General features: G+C 39.3%; 1 pseudogene; it reads left to right on the top strand.

The window, feature by feature from the left end:
* Positions 1 to 12,890: 12,890 nt before the first annotated feature.
* On the top strand, positions 12,891 to 14,220 carry LOC105708291 (adenylyltransferase and sulfurtransferase MOCS3-like; annotated as a pseudogene).
* Positions 14,221 to 16,346: the final 2,126 nt, after the last annotated feature.

The following is a 16,346-nucleotide window of genomic DNA, read 5'->3' on the forward strand; positions in this document are numbered from 1 at the left end:
CATGTGGTGTTTGGTTTTCCGTTCCTGCATTAGTTTGCTCAGAATAATGGCTTCCAACTTTATCCATGTCCCTGCAAAGAATATGATCTCGTTCCTCTTTATGGCTATATAGTATTCCATGGTGTATATGTACCATATTTTCTTTATCCAGTGTATCACTGATGGACATTTAGGTTGATGCCATGTCTTTGTTATTATGAATAGTGGTGCAATGAGCATACATATGCATGTATATTTATAATAGAATTATGTCTGTTCATTTGAGTATATACCCAGTAATGGGATTCCTGGGTCAAATTTCTGCCTCTAGGTCTTTGAGGAATCACCACATTGTCTTCCACAATGGTTGAACTAATTTACACTCCCACTAACAGTGTAAAAGCATCCCTTTTTCTCCACAACATCTGCTATTTTTTGACTTTTTAATAGCTATTCTGACTGGCGCAAGATAGTAGCTTACTGTGGTTTTGATTTACATCTCTCTAACGATCAGCGATGTTGAGCTTTTTTTCATATGTTTGTTGGCTGCATGTATATCTTCTTGTGAGAAGTGTCTGGCATGTCCTTCACTCACTTTTTAAATGGGGTTGTTTGCATTTTTTCCTTGTAAATTTGTTTAAGTTCCTTGTAGACTCTGGTTATTAGACCTTCATCAGATGGAGAGATTACAAAATTTTTCTTCTGTTCTATAGGTTATCTCTCCCCTCTGATCATTTCTTTTGCTGTGCAGAAGGTCTTTAATTAGATCCTATTTGTCAATTTTTGCTTTCCTTGCAATTACTTTTGGCATTTTTGTCATGAAATCTTTGCCCATGACTTTGTCCTGAATGGTATTGCCTAGATTTTCTCTTAGAGTTTTTATAGGTTTGGGTTTTACATGTAAGTCTTTGTCTTGAGTTAATTTTTTTCTGTGGTTTAAGGAAGGGCTCCCATTTCAATTTTCTGCATATGGCTAGCTACTTTTCCCAGTACCATTTATTAAATAGGGAGTCTTTTCCCTATTGCTTGTTTTTGTCAGGTTTGTTGAAGATCAGATGGTTGTAGCTGTGCAGTCTTATTTCTTATCTCTATTCTGTTCCTTTGATCTATATGTCTGTTTTTGTACCAGTACTGTGTTGTTTTGGTTACTGTAGCCTTGTAGTATAGTTTGAAGTCCAGTAGCATGATCCCTCCAGCTTTGTTCTTTTTGTTTAAGATTGTCTTGGCTAATCGGGTTCTTTTTTGGTTCCACATGAATTTTAAAGTAGTTTTTTCTAATTCTGTAAAGAATGTCAATGGTAGTTTAATGGGAATAGCATTGAATTTATAAATTACTTTGGGCAGTATGGCCATTTTCACAATATTGATTCTCCTATCCAAGAGCACGGAATGTATTGCCATTTGTTTGTGTCCTCTCTGATTTCTTTAGGCCGTGGTTTGTAGTTCTGCTTGAAGAGGTTCTTCACTTCCTTCGTAAGCTGTATTCCTAGGTATTTTATTTGTTTTGTAGCAATTGTGAATGGGAGTTCATTCATGAGTTGGCTCTCTGCTTGTCTGTTGTTGGTGTATAGGAATGCTAGTGATTTTTGCATATTGATTTTGTATCCTGAGACTTTGCTGTGAAAGATTATTTAAAAGCAACATGTATTTTTCATTTGAAAGAAAGTTGATTAGGATTTTTAAAAGTCAGATTGATATTGTAAACACAGAGGCTTATTGCCTGTTGTATTATTAATGATTTAAAGTGTGGAGTTTGACTTTTCATTGTTTTTTTTTTTTTGAAATTTGAGATGGAGTCTCAATCTGTTGCCCAGACTGGAATGCAGTGGCGTGATCTTGGCTTACTGCAACCTCCACCTCCCAAGTTCAAGTGGTTCTCCTGCCTCTGCCTCCCAAGTAGCTGGGATTACAGATGTGTGCCACCATGCCCAGCTAATTTTTTGTATTTTTAGTAGAGGTGAGGTTTTACCATGTTGGCCAGGCTGGTCTCGAACTCCTGACCTCAAGTGATCCACTTGCTTTAGCCTCCCAAAGTTCTGGGATTACAGGCAAAAGCCACCACACCCGGCCTTGTTCTTTACTTGTCCCAAACAGAGCTTAAAGTCAGAAGAATTAAAATATTTGGACCTTTGAGTCACTGGGGCCCTTTAGAGGCTGGGCATCTTTTCACAATTGCTACATTTAGGGTCAGTTTTAAATCTGCAATGAGAAACCTGTTATGGTTTAAATGTTTGTGTCTCCCCAAGTACATGTGTTGAAATCCTAACCCTCAAGGTGATGGCATTAGGAGGTGGAGCCTATGGGAGGTGATAAGGTCATGAAGGCGGTACCCTCATAAATTGGAATGGTACCCTCATAAAATAGGGCTAAGGCAGCTCATTTGCTCCTTCTACTATCTTCTTGGTACCCTTGACACAGGGAGAAGGTACCGTCTATGAACCAGGAAACAGAACTTCACCAGACAGCAGATCTGCTGGCACTTTGATCTTGGAGCTTTTCAGTCTCCATAACTGTGAGAAATAAATTGTTACTGTTTTTAAGCCACCAGCATATGGCCTTTTGTTACAGCAGCTTGAATGAACGAAGACACTTACATGTTGCAAATGGGGAAACTCAGGCACGGGAATGAATGAGTTTTTAAGGAGCTTCCAGGGAAATAGTAGTGGGAGCACAATTTATTATTGGAAGTCTTTCAGTCTGTGATTACCTTTGGAATTATTAGGATTTCTCATGGACATCTTATTCATCAAGGACATAACATTTGGACTTTTGATCTAATGTCTAAATGTGTCTATATATACATGCATATGGATACCGTAAATCGAAAATGTGTACACATAATACACATAACCTACGAACATCATAGTTTAGCCTACCGTACTTTAAATATGCTCAGAACACTTACTTTAGCCTACATCTATTAGGTTGATACACACACACACACACACACTACACACCCCTGATGTATGTGTACACATACAGATGCACATATACACATATATATATACAGGTATAGATATATTTGTAAGATTGAAAGAAATCATTAGTATTCATGATGCAACTTTAAACTTGAGTTCTAGATCACACCACTGTGGATTAAGGTATTTATATATCTAGTGATTATCTTATAAATAATGCAATTTTGCCACTTTTTTCAAAAGGGGCTAATTTGTTGGATGAAAAAATTTAAAATATACTTTATTGATTTTTAAAATCTCTTTTGGCATTTCCTAATTTTTTAATACTAAATTTACCTACTTTTAAAAATTATACTATAAACACACACACACACACACGATACACAGACGCGCACGCGTGCTTGGCTTATACCTCTCTCGGAGGCCCTTGTCACTATTACTCTAGTAAGAAATAGTAAGTGGATTGGCTTTTGCTTGTGCCTTTCCTTTTTTTCACATGTTCAATGTTTATAATGTCACTGCTTTGGTTTGCCAACCCAGAAAGTCAGCCCATCTGGGAGTCCTTCTTGTGCGTTTGTTTAGGGAGAAAACTGGTTTCCTTGGACTCCTTTGACCAATTTAGCAAAGTGAGGAAAGAGAGGAACCCAACATCGATTGCCTCCCTAGAAACATACGCATCACTCGTGGTTATTCTATCGTGTGTATATATGTGTGTTTACATTCATATGGAGCAGCAGTTTTCTGCAGTGTGTTTTTGTCCACACTTACCTAAGTTTATAAAAACTGTTGCTTATTCTTTTTTTCCCACTTGCTTAGCCCATGGCATGCACAGTGGATATCTCCATCACTCTCACCCTGCCTATATGTAGAAAAGGACTTGTGGGCTTTTGCTTGTCTCATATTAGTGAAAATCTAGCATCTTGGGTTTTTCTCTCATCACATTTGCTTGTGTAGGAAATGGGGAAGCAAGGTTATATGAGTTCTTTATCTACAAGGACCGAGATAAATTTATTGATTGTTAACTTGGTGTCCAGAAAGTTGTCTCTTTTTATAATTCATTAACTATAAATCGAAGACAGAATCCTTCAAGTCAAAAGGTGACTTAAGGCATGTTTACATTTTCAGAATCTATTTAATGCTATCTGAGTCCAAGTTAATTTCCTAAGGAAGGTCAAAGGAACAAACTTATCTTGCACCTATTGGTGGATTAATTAGACTATAATTTTGCATGGAACTACAGATGTATACAGATGCTCTTTGACTTATGATGGGGTTGTGTATAAACCCATCATAAGGTGAAAATATTATAAGTGGAAAATGTGTTTAATACACATAACCTGCCAAACATCATAGTTTAGCCTACTCTACCTTAAATATGCTCATAACACTTATTTTGGCCTAGAGTTGGCAAACTCATCTAGCACAAAACCTATATTTATAATAAAGTACTGAATAGCTCATGTAATTTATTGAATATTGAAAGTGAGAAACAGGATGGTTTTAGGGTACTTAAAGCATGGTTTCTACTGGATACATATTGCTTTTACACCATTGTAATGTTGAAAAATATCTTGAGTTGAACCATCCTAATTTGGGGACCATCTTCGTATGTATTTAATAGCATGACTATTAAGCTACTAGAAACTATTATGAAAAATAATTTACCTTAAGAGTAGAGTGGCAGTTATGTTGTTATTTATTTATCATTTATAATGTCCAGGCAAAGTTCTTCTACTTCTTCATTTTTTGGGAGCAAAACCCAACAGACCCATGAAAGAGGGTCCAGTCCTTTAGCAATAAATCTGAGTGGTTTGAATAAATCTGAACTGACACAGCTGAAGAAAAGACTGACAAATAGCATTTAAAATTAACATGTGAATTTTGTATCTTCCCACTCAAATGTTATCTCCAATGTTTGCAAAGAGATATAAAAAGGAGAAGTCAGGAGTGTATGTGGTGTGGTTGTGGAATGGTTAGGGGTTACCCCACCTGGAGCAGAGTGAGTGGAAGGGAGTGCAGGAGGAGGGAGATTACAGAAGTGATAGACGCCAGATGTGATGTGATGGTCCCTGGAAACTGGTGGGAAGGCTTTGGATTTTACTTTGAATGAGATTTGAAGCTATGAAGAGTTTTGATAACAGAAGCAATGTGATATAACTCATACATTTTAACAGGATTGCTCTGGCTGCCGCTTTGATGATAAAGATGGGTGACAGTGGCACCAGTTAGGTAGAATGTAGACAACAGATGAGGGCAGCAGGAGAGTAGCAGCGGAAATGCTGAAAATAGTCAGATTTTAGAGATATATACACATTTATCTCCAACATAATATTTTATATATATGCACATATACTATTTAATAAATACATACATACTATTTTGAGGATAGAATGGACAGGATTTGCAGATAGACTGAATATGGAGTATGAGAGATATTGAAGATCATTCTAAAGTTTTTTCCCTGAGGAACTGGAGGGCAGGAGATACCATAAATTTAGAAGGGAAGACTGTGGAGGACGTGGGTTTGGGTGGGTGAGGGTCAGGGAGGAGTGGAAATAAGGATTTTGTTTTGGGAACACCAAGTCTGAGGTGTCTGTTAAACATCCCATGGAGATACTGAATAAGCAGTTAGGTATTTGAGCCTAGAGATCAGGGGAAAGATCTGGGCTTAAGATAGAAATATGGGAGTCATCAGCATTTGGGTGATGTTTAACACCGTGATTTGACATCACCAATGGAGTAAGCATAGGCATGAAAGACATGTGGCCAACGATCCAGAGTTAAGGGAGGAAAAACTAGCAGGGATGAGAAGGAGCAGTCAGTGAGGTAGGAGGAAACACACAATATTTAATATCCTAGAAGCCAAAAAAAAAAAAATCTGTTTCAAGAAAGATAATGATCAGCCATGTCAAATGTGGTTGATAAGTTAGATGAGGATCATCTTAGTTTGGGTTCTCTAAGGCAGAAATGGTGGACAAGGTATTTATTTGAGAGATGATCCCAGGAACTGGAATGAGAGAGTAAGGAAGTGAGACAGTGGAAGAAGAAAGCCAGTAAAGGGTGTTATTGAGATGGTTGCTGTAGACTGTGGGGTCAGCTCCACTGAGACATTTAAGAAGGATATAAAGCACCAACCACAATTTTCTGCTCAGAAAATGGGAAGCTGGGCCATGTGTCCGGTCCCCCGTTGGTTGAGGGTTTTCTTGAGAGTGTTAACTCTTTTCTACTTCTGGGCTTTGCAAGCTCCTGTGAATGAAACCTTGAGGCAGAAAGTAGAGAGAGGTGAGGTGGATGCTTGTTAAGGAATGCTGTTGGTGAGCGTAGAACCATCTGCAGCTTTGGCTGAAATCAGAGGTGGGCCCAGGGAACATGACATAGACCACAGAAAATATCTGCTTCAAAGACTGGCAGTTGACTGCTAGATTTTATAAAGTGGATTTCCCTAGTGACCTTGAGAAATCAATGTAATGGAGTGGTGGGGTAGACCTGGTTGGAGTTGGCTAAGGAAGAGGGGCTGGAAAGAACATATAGACAATACTAAAGGAGAGTGGAATCAAGAGGTTGGAGGGGAAGTAGGGGCAAGAGATTTTTTTCTTAAGATGGGAGAAATAATAGCATGTACGCTGATGGGAATAATTCAGTAGAAAGGGAAAAATCTTTGACACAGGAGAGAAAGAATTGATGGAACAGTGTCTTTGAGTTGATGAGAGGCTGGAATCTGTACATAAATGGAGGATTTGACCTGAGATGGAAACATAAACAATTCATCTCTAATAAAAGGGAAGAAAGAATATATGGTAAGGAAGTTTGGTCCCTTCGATTGTTTGTTTTTTTGACATGGGGAAAAACATTAAAAATTCATTTTTCAGCAGACAGCATCAGTGGTACAATTACAGTGTTTCCTCTGTGGATCATGCATTCACAAGACGTTATCATCTCAACAGTGAGAAAGCCACTGCTGTGTTCTCTGTAACAGTATCCACTTTACAGTGTAAGCAGGTAGTATTGTTGTGTTCACTTACAATTCCAGAAGGAAAAGCACAACTTGGCCAAAAAAAAAAAAGAAAAAAAAAAGGGAATCCCAAAGTCAAGGTGCAACAACTTAAGAGACAAAACTTGGCGGTCTTAGGTCTACCTTTCTTTCTCTCTTTTTTTTTTTTTTTGAGATGGAGTTTCGCTCTTGTTACCCAGGTTGGAGTGCAATGGCGCGATCTCGGCTCACCGCAACCTCTGCCTCCCGGATTCAAGCAATTCTCCTGTTCTCCTGCCTCAGCCTCCTGAGTAGCTGGGACTACAGGCGCACACCACCATGCCCAGCTAATTTTTTTTTTCGTATTTTTATTAGAGACGGGGTTTCAACATGTTGACCAGGATGCGATCTCTTGACCTCGTGATCCACCCGCCTCGGCCTCGCAGAGTGCTGGGATTATAAGCGTGAGCCACCGCTCCTGGCCCAGGTCTACCTTTCAATCAGGGCCTTCCACATACAGGGAAAGACTTTTCGGCCCATAAGTTGGGATCTTTCTTTCTCCTTTCTTGTTAAATCATTAGAGCAACAATAATTCATATGTTCCATATTATTACATGTACAAAAGGAGATTACAAAAAAAATGGAATAAGAAAATAATCTTGAACATTCAGTTCTTCCCACCAATACATCAACTTTTAAGTTTAAGACATGGCCTGGGAATACTTCAGTGGTCTTAAAATAAGAAAGCAGAGACTATGACTACAAAAAGTAAAAAATGAGGTAGATAAATTAAAGCTTTCATAACCAGGATTTGCCTGTTCCAACTTCATAGCCTTTCTGAAATACCCAGGAAAAAAATCTTCATAATTACTTGGCATAAGTCGCAACAAGGAAATTAAATAAAAAAATTTGCATGTGAACTTGTGATAGGAAACGCACACTTCCATAAATGTCTTCTAAAGAATGAAAACCTAATTTTTCAATAGAGTAGGCACTGATACAGGAGTTAAGAAGAAATCACTTAGGCAGACAGAGTATGGGAGTCCTCGGTAAGGCTGTTCTTTTTCATGAAAAGCAGTTCCAAATCATTTTCTAACAAAGAGCAGCCTGTAAAGTCGAGCTGCAGACATACACAGCCAAGCTGGGAGCTTGCACTGGTGAATGCTGGCAGCAACTAGGGACTAGACATGTTGGCTCCATCTTCCCTTAGCTGCCAGCCATGTGTACAGTAAAGAGCAGACAAAATGGTGCCAGACATGGAGAGTTCATTAGCATAATAAGGTTAGGGTGGGGCGACTAGCTTTTGCGTGTGCTACGTAAACACCACACTTGATCAAACCAGTCTGTGAGCCCTACCTAAATCAGACACCACCTCCTCAAGCTGGATTGTAAAATCAGGCGCATCCACAGCCAGACCATCTATTCCACTTGGAAGACCCCTGTCCTAGAGACCTGGTTTTCTTTCTCTTTTCTTCTGCTTATTAAACCTCCGCTCTTAAACTCCTTGTGTGTGTCTGTGTCCCAAATTTTCCTGATGCCACATGGTGAACCCCTGGGTATATACCCCAGACAATGAAGCCACTTCAGCACTGGAAAACCAAATTAAGTCACCTGAGATTCCTAGCTCAGGTGCTCATAGGAAGATGAAGGCATCTGGGAAGTGTGGGGAGGACATTTGCAGGCTTGGGGTTCCAACCAAACTGTATTTAAATAAGCAGCAACACATTGACACCCTAAGGACTAACATAAATCCATTTGAAGGCATCTTAAGGTTCTAAGTTTGAAATAATTTTAAAATTCTTTTTTTTGAAAAGTACATTCAAAAGAAAACAAAAAGATGGGGACGAGGTCGGGGGCATATAAAACAAGCCTCTAAAAAGATGACAGACCTTGTCCATGTACCCATGTACGGTTGCCATGGAAATATATAGTACCCCTCTCCTCAATTAGGCTAAATAGTTGTCTTTTCTACTGTGGTTCAGTAAGTTCCAATGGTTCCACCTTGAAACAGTTAACAATCTTTGGAAAAAGTCACTCTAGATTGCACAAAAGTTTTATGTATACGGTTTGCTACAAGTAGCAGAGCTACTTTGCCAGAACTGCTTCTTTCTAAACACCAACAACAAACCATTCTAGTCTGTATTCGTTTTGGTGTGATTTATTTTTATTTTTCATTTTTTTGCAAAGCAGCAGAGAAACAATTATAGAAGTATAGTAATAATCTTTGTAAACATCATTTGCATATCAGTAAGAACTGATTGTCTTTCATTCCTTTTTAGTGAAAGAGGGAGCAAGGTGATCAACTGAGAGTGAATGAGGTGGGGAGGTGCTGGCAGTTTGAGATCTAGGATTGCAGTACACAAAGTGGCCAGTTGGGGAGCCCTTGGTTACTGGCTTGCCAGGAGATGCGTACAGAAAGTGAGGGTAAGCTTTTAGAAACTTTTATAGCACTTGACATTGCTATAACATTTTTATTGTATTTTTAAAAAGTATTGGACTATAATGGATTGAAAATAAAAACATCTAGTCCTCAAAACACATAGTTTAAGAGGCACTGGGCCAAGAGAGTGGGAGCAAATGGAGTAGGGAAAAGTAGAAAGATTGCTTCACTGCATTGAGGATCCACCTGAGACTAGCGGCCATGAATTTCATGTGAGGCTATTTGGTTCAAGAGTGTTTTTATCCAGCCTCGTTTAGCTGTGTTGATATAGGCAGTGTTGGATTTTTACCAGGCTGTAGTTTTGCTAAGTGGGTCTAATGCAGTGGGAAGATGCAAGCGTTTAGGAAGTATTCAAGTGAGGTGTACAGAGACTGACTACAGCATTTTAAGCTGTGGGAAGAAGAAAGCAATGATGAGGAGCGTGAGAGGCAGTGAAGAAAGTGGTAGGATTGACGGAACCTAGGACCAGGAAGAATCAAGTTTGCTAGAGTTGGAATGTAGGACCAGGAAGGAGTGAACTAGAAGTGTGGAAGGTGGTGATCAGAGAGTGGGATTCCTGATAATGAGATTCATCACAACAGTCCTCACCAGCTGGGAAAGAATCTGAATCAATTATTTTATATGTATCCAGCAGACTATTTTGAAGCCGTTAGAGGTCATGTTGTCATTCTATTTCTTTACGGACACAGAAATGTTCAGGATATGTTAAGTGAAAAAAGCTTACCAATTTGCAAAATTAAATCGCAAAATTTACAAATATTTTTGGTAAAAATATAAACATTTTAATGCAGAGAAGTCTTAACTGTGGTAATATCTGGATGGTTGAATCACAGATGTCTTTTACTTTTCTGTTTGATAATATCCTTTTTGTTTATTTTCGAGACATGGTCTCACCCTGTTGCCTAGGCTAGAGTGCAGTGTAAACGTGACTCACTGCAGCCTTGAGCTCTTGGGTTCAGGCTCTTGCTTCAGGCCCCCATGTAGCTGGAACTACAGGCATGTGCCACAACGCCTGGCTTATTTTTGTATTTTTTGTAGAGACGGGGTTTTAGCATGTTGCCCAGGCTGGTCTCAAACTCCTGGGCTCAAGCAATCTGCCCATGTCAGCCTCCAAAAGTGCTGCGATTACATGTGTGAGCCACCATGCCCAGCCTGTTTGATAGTATTCTTTTGTAGGTGTATCTTGGAGATACTGGGGATTCAGTTCCAGCCTATTGCAATGAAGCAAGTATTTCAATAAAGTGAGTCACACAAATGTTTTGGTTTCTTAGTGCTTATAAAAGTTATGTTTATCTAAAAAATACATACCTTGGTTAAATATACTTTATTGCTAAAAAATGCTGGCACAGAGTCACAAAGTGAGCACATACATTGGAAAAATAGTGCTGATAGACTTGCTTGATATAGGGTTGCTACAAACTTTCAATTTGTAAAAAAAACACAGTATTTGAAAAGCACAATAAAATGAAATGCAATAAAGTGAGGTATGTGTGCTTTATTCTATTCTTATAGCTTTATTAAAGAATAATTTGCATGTAAAATTCACCAATTTTAAGTGTACCATCCTATAAATTTTGACAAATGTATAGCTTTGAAACTACCACCACACTCATAGAACATTTCTCTCAAGCTAAAAGTTTCCCTTGTGCACCCGTGCTGTCAATCTCCTCTCCCACGTCCCGGACCCTGGAAACCAGTGATCTTCTTTCCATTACAATAGTTTTGTATTCTCTAGAATTTTGTATAGATGGGATCATATCATATGTCATCTTTTGTGTCTGGCTTCTTTCACTTAATGCTTTGGAGAGTCATCATTGTTCTTGTGTGCATCAATGTTTATATACTCTTTTAAAAAGTAGACGTATTTTAGATTCACACTAAAATTGAAGGATAGGTGAAGGGATTTCCCACCTTTTCCCTGTCCCTACACATGTATAGCCTTCTTCATTATCAGCATCTCCCACTAGACTGATACATTCGTTACCATTGATGAACCTACCTTGGCACATCGTCATCATCCAGGGTCCAGAGTTCACATTAGGGTTCACTCTTGGTGTTGTACATTCTCTGAGTTTGGGCAAATGTATAGTGACATGCATTCATCATTATAGTATCATACAGAGTAGTTTCACTGCCCTCAACATCTTCTGTGCTCTGCGCATTCATCCTTCTATCCTTTGTAGCCCCTGGCAATCACTGATATTTTTACTGCCTCCACAGTTTTTGTCTGTTCCATAATGTCATATGGTTGGAATCATACAGTATGTAGCCTTTTCAGGTTGTCTTCTTTCACTTTGTAATATGCATTTAAATTTCCTCCATGGCTTGTCATGGGTTGATAGCTTATTTCTTTTTTAGCACCGAATCATGTTCTATTGTCTAGCTTTACCACAGTTTGTTATTCATTTACCTATTGAAGGACATCTTGGTTGCTTCCAAGTTTTGGCAGTTATGAATAAAGCTCCTATAAACATTCATGTGCAATTTTTGGGTGGACATATATTTTCAACTCCTTTGGATAAATACTAAGGAGAATGATTGCTGGTATGGTAAAAGTGTGTTTAGTTTGGTAAGAAACTTCCAAACTGTCTTCCAGAGTGGTTGTACCATTTTGCATTCCTACCAGCAGTGAATGAGAGCTCATATTTTTCCACATCCTCTCCAGCATTTGGTGTTGTCAGTATTGTGGATTTTGGCCATTCGTATAAGTGTGTATCTCATTGTTTCAATTTGCCTTTTCTTGACAACATATAATGTGGAACATCATTTGCCATCTGCGCATCTTCTTTAGTGGTGTATTTTCAAAGTTGTATGGCCCATTTTTCAATCAGGTTGTTTGCATTTGTATAGCTGAGTTTTAAGTGTTCTTTGTGTATTTCGGATAATAGTTCTTTATTGGACAGTGTTTTGCAAATATCTTATTCCACTCTATGGCTTATGTTCTCATTCACTTGACTTTGTCTTTCATAGAGCAGAAATATTTAATTTTAATAAAGTCCAGCTTATCAGTTCTTTCTTCTGTGGATTGTGCCTTTGGTGCTGCATCTAAAAAATCATCACCAAATCCAGATCATCTAGATTTTCTCCCATGTTATCTTCTAGGGTTTTTTAGTTTAGTGTTTTATATTTAAGGCTGTGATCCATTTTGAGTAAATTTTTGTGAAGGATGAAATGTCTGTCTAGATTCATTTTTTTTGCCATATCAATGAATGCCCAGTTGTTCCAGCACCAGTTGTTGAAAAGATTATCTTTGCTCCATTGTAGTGTCTTGGCTCGTTTGTCAAACATCAGTTGACTGTATGTATGTGGTTCTAATTCTTGGCTCTCTGTTTTATTCCATTGATCAATTTATTTTTTCACCAATGCTACATTGCCTGTAGTTTTATAGCATGTCTTGAAGTTGGGTAGTATCAGTCCTCCAACTTTGTTCTTATTCAAAATTGAGTGGACTATTCTGGTAATTTGTTCTTTTTTATGTGGAAGAATATACTTTTGTATGAATAGACCACAGTTTGTTTATTTACTCATCAGTTGGTAGACTTGGGGGTGTTTACAATTTTTGACTATTATGAATAAAACTATTATGACCTGGGAGGAGGCACTCACCTTACAGGCTGAAGTTGCCCAATGTGAGAAGGAACTAAATTCCCTGAAGCGGAAGGGGGCGGTGGCCCTTTTGGCAGAGCAGAAACCGCAGCCAGAACTGCTGGTTCTGGTGTTGCTGCTGCCACCAAAGGTCTTTCTGTCCCGAAAGGAGATTCTGTGCTGTAGCCGGCAGCTACTGCTGCCCGAGCTGGGTGTGCAGGGACAGCTGCGCCTGGTGACCGTGTCCGCGCTAGTCATGGCCTGCCTTGGTTCGGCTGTCCACTGTCGCAATACTTGGTAATGACCGGCGTCGGCCGCCTTGGCCTTGCGGACTATGACGTGGTAGAGACTAGCAGCCTGGCCAGCCAAGTGCTGCATGGCGAGGCACCGGCTGGCCAGGCTAAGGCCTTTTCGGTTGCCTTGCTAATTCAGTGGTGGAATGCGTGCCGTACGCCAGCCACTGCCCTGAACCTGGCCCGCAGATATGATGTGGTGGCCAACTGCTCGGACAACGCGCCCCCTCGCTACCTGGTTACTGACTCATGCGTGCTGGTGGGTCGGTCGCTAGTATCAGCCAGTGCCTTGCACGTCGAGGGCCAAATCACAGTCTACCACTATGACGGTGGGCCTTGCTATCGCTGCGATTTCCCCCAACCATCCACCCCCAGCGGAGACAGTGACCAACTGCGCGGACGGTGGGGTGCTCGGTGTCATGGGCCTTGGAAGTGCTGGAAATCGCTGCGGGTCTGGGCTCCTCTTACAGAGGCAGCCTGTTTCTCTTTGATGCCACAAGAGGGCATTTCCGCTGTATTTGGCTGTGGAGTCACAGGCTCGACTGTGTGGCTTGCAGGAAATGGCCCACTGTGACTGATCTGCTGGACTATGAAGCCTTCTGTGGTTCCTCAGCCACCGATAAATGCCACTCCCTGCAGTTACTGAGCCCTTTGAGTCACTTTCTGTCACCGACTATAAGCGACTTCTGGATTCTGGGGCACCCCACCTGTTGCTGGACATCAGGCCTCAGGTGGGGTGGACATCTGTTGTTTGCCTCATGGCCTACACATCCCTCTGAAACATTTGGAACACAGGGATGCGGAGAGCCTGAAAATCTTAGGAGAAGCAATCTGGGAAGGGAAGCAGAGCACACAAGAAAGGGCTGCTCTCCCCATTTCTGTGATTTGCAAACTGGGAAATGAATCACAGAAAGCTGTGATGATTTTCCAATACTTAGCAGCAGCTCAAGAGTTAGACTCTTTAACAGTTTGGGATGTTGTGGGGGGCTTCATGGCCTGGGCTCCAAAATCGATGGAACATTTCCACAGTACTAAGGTGACTGGTATAGTCTGATGAGAAAGATTTGGATTGCCATAATACCTCAAAGATATATTTATTTGCGTTTTTCAGTAATATACATAGAAGCCAGGGATTCTACAGTATCTGTGAATACATGGGCTCCTTTTTTATAAGGAATTTAAAAATTTGTTATGTATTAGATGAATTATTAATAGATTTACTGTTTCTGAGAGCCATTTTTTTTTTTCAGCACATGGAGGGTGTTTTGAACATGTGAGATGTAACGTGACAGGATTTTGTATTTTAAACTGCAGATCATTTATCTGTCCTTATTTTCCACTTCCCCCAGTCAAAATGCTCTCTAAATCATTTTATACCTGGAATTAAGGTGCAGTAAACTTAGTCTTGTCAAGAGTATATACTTAGGATCAGTTTACTGTTTAGTTAAGAAATTCTTGGATCTTATTAATATTTCAGATGATAGAATACATCCTACAGAAATACGTGTTTAAAATGTAAATGGTTTTAATTATTCAGAAAGTGGGTCTTCCTATTTGGCATTTTGAATTAGTATCAAAATGAGATCTTTAAGGTTTACCTAAATAAAAGGAACCACCTTTGTAGTCTGAAGAAAAACCCCAAACTGTTGAATTATGAATACTCATGTATAAGTATTTGTGTGGATATATGCTCTAATTTTTCTTGGGTAAATACCTAGGAGTTGACTTGCTGGGTTATATGGCAGATGTACACACATTTAGCTCCACAAAAAGTTTCCAAAAAAGGAAGAGTGGGGTGGGTGAGAAAGGAAAAAATAATTGCCAAAATGTTTTCCATGGTGGCTGTACCATTTTATATTCTCCCCAGCAGAGTATGGCATTTCCAGTTGCTTTACAACCTCTATAATACTTGATATTGTCAATTTATTTTTATTTTAGTCATTCTCATGGTTGTAAGATACTCTCTCCTGTTGGTTTTAATTTGCATTTTTCCAATGACTAATTATGTCGACATCTTCTCATATGCTTCTTTGACTTCTATACCTCTTCTTTGGTAATGTGTGTGTTCAAATCTTTTGTTCAATTAAAAATTATGTTTGTCTTATTATTACAATATGAGGGTTCTTTAGTGTGCCTGCAAGTTCTTTTTCAGACATATGTGTTGCAGATATTCTCCTGTAGTCTGTGGCTTACCTTTTAATTTTTCTAACAGCATGCTTTAAACAGTAAAAATTTTAAATTTTGATAAAATTCAATTATTGTTTTTTTCTTTTGTATTTAGTGCCTTCTGTGTTCGTCATAAGAAATCTTTGCCTAACCCAAAGTCAAAAGAATTTTCTCCAGTGTTTATTTCCTAGAAGCTTTATAGTTTTAGATATTACATTTAGATCTGTGATGCATTTTATATTTTTACTTACATTGTGAGCTAAGGGTCTAGGATCATTTTTTTTTTCATATGCACATCTAATTATTTTAACAGCACTTGTTGAAGATTATCCTTTCCCAGTTGCATTACCTAGGCATTTTTCTTGAAAATTATTTATATATGTTTGAGGTTATTTCTGGAGTCTCTCTTCTCTTTCATTGATTTATGTGTCTATCTTTATGCTAATATCACGCTGCTTCAATTACTGTAGCTTTATATTATAATAAGTGTTGAAATCAGGTAGTGTAAATCCTTCCACATTTTTTTAAAATCCTGTTTTGGGTAATCTAGGTCATTTTATTTCCATATAAATTTTAGAATCAACTCATCATTTTCTTTTCTTTTTTGAGATGGAGTTTCGCTCTTGTTACCCAGGCTGGAGTGCAATGTCGCGATCTCGGCTCACCGCAACCTCCGCCTCCTGGGTTCAAGCAATTCTCCTGCCTCAGCCTCCTGAGTAGCTGGGATTACAGGCATGCGCCACCATGCCCAGCTAATTTTTTGTATTTTTAGTAGAGACGGGGTTTCACCATGTTGACCAGGATGGTCTCGATCTCTTGACCTCGTGATCCACCCGCCTCGGCCTCCCGAAGTGCTGGGATTACAGGCGTGAGCCACCGCGCCCGGCCCAACTCATCATTTTCTATGAATAAATTCTGCCTGGATTTTCTTGTTTGTACATTAAAATTTGCCTAGAAAAAGAAATAAACGGTGTATAGGTTGAAAAGGAAGAAAT

This window comes from Aotus nancymaae, unplaced genomic scaffold (genome assembly GCF_030222135.1).
Source record: "Aotus nancymaae isolate 86718 unplaced genomic scaffold, 86718_ANA_hifiasm-v0.15.2.pri h1tg000011l, whole genome shotgun sequence".
Lineage (NCBI taxonomy): Eukaryota > Metazoa > Chordata > Mammalia > Primates > Aotidae > Aotus > Aotus nancymaae.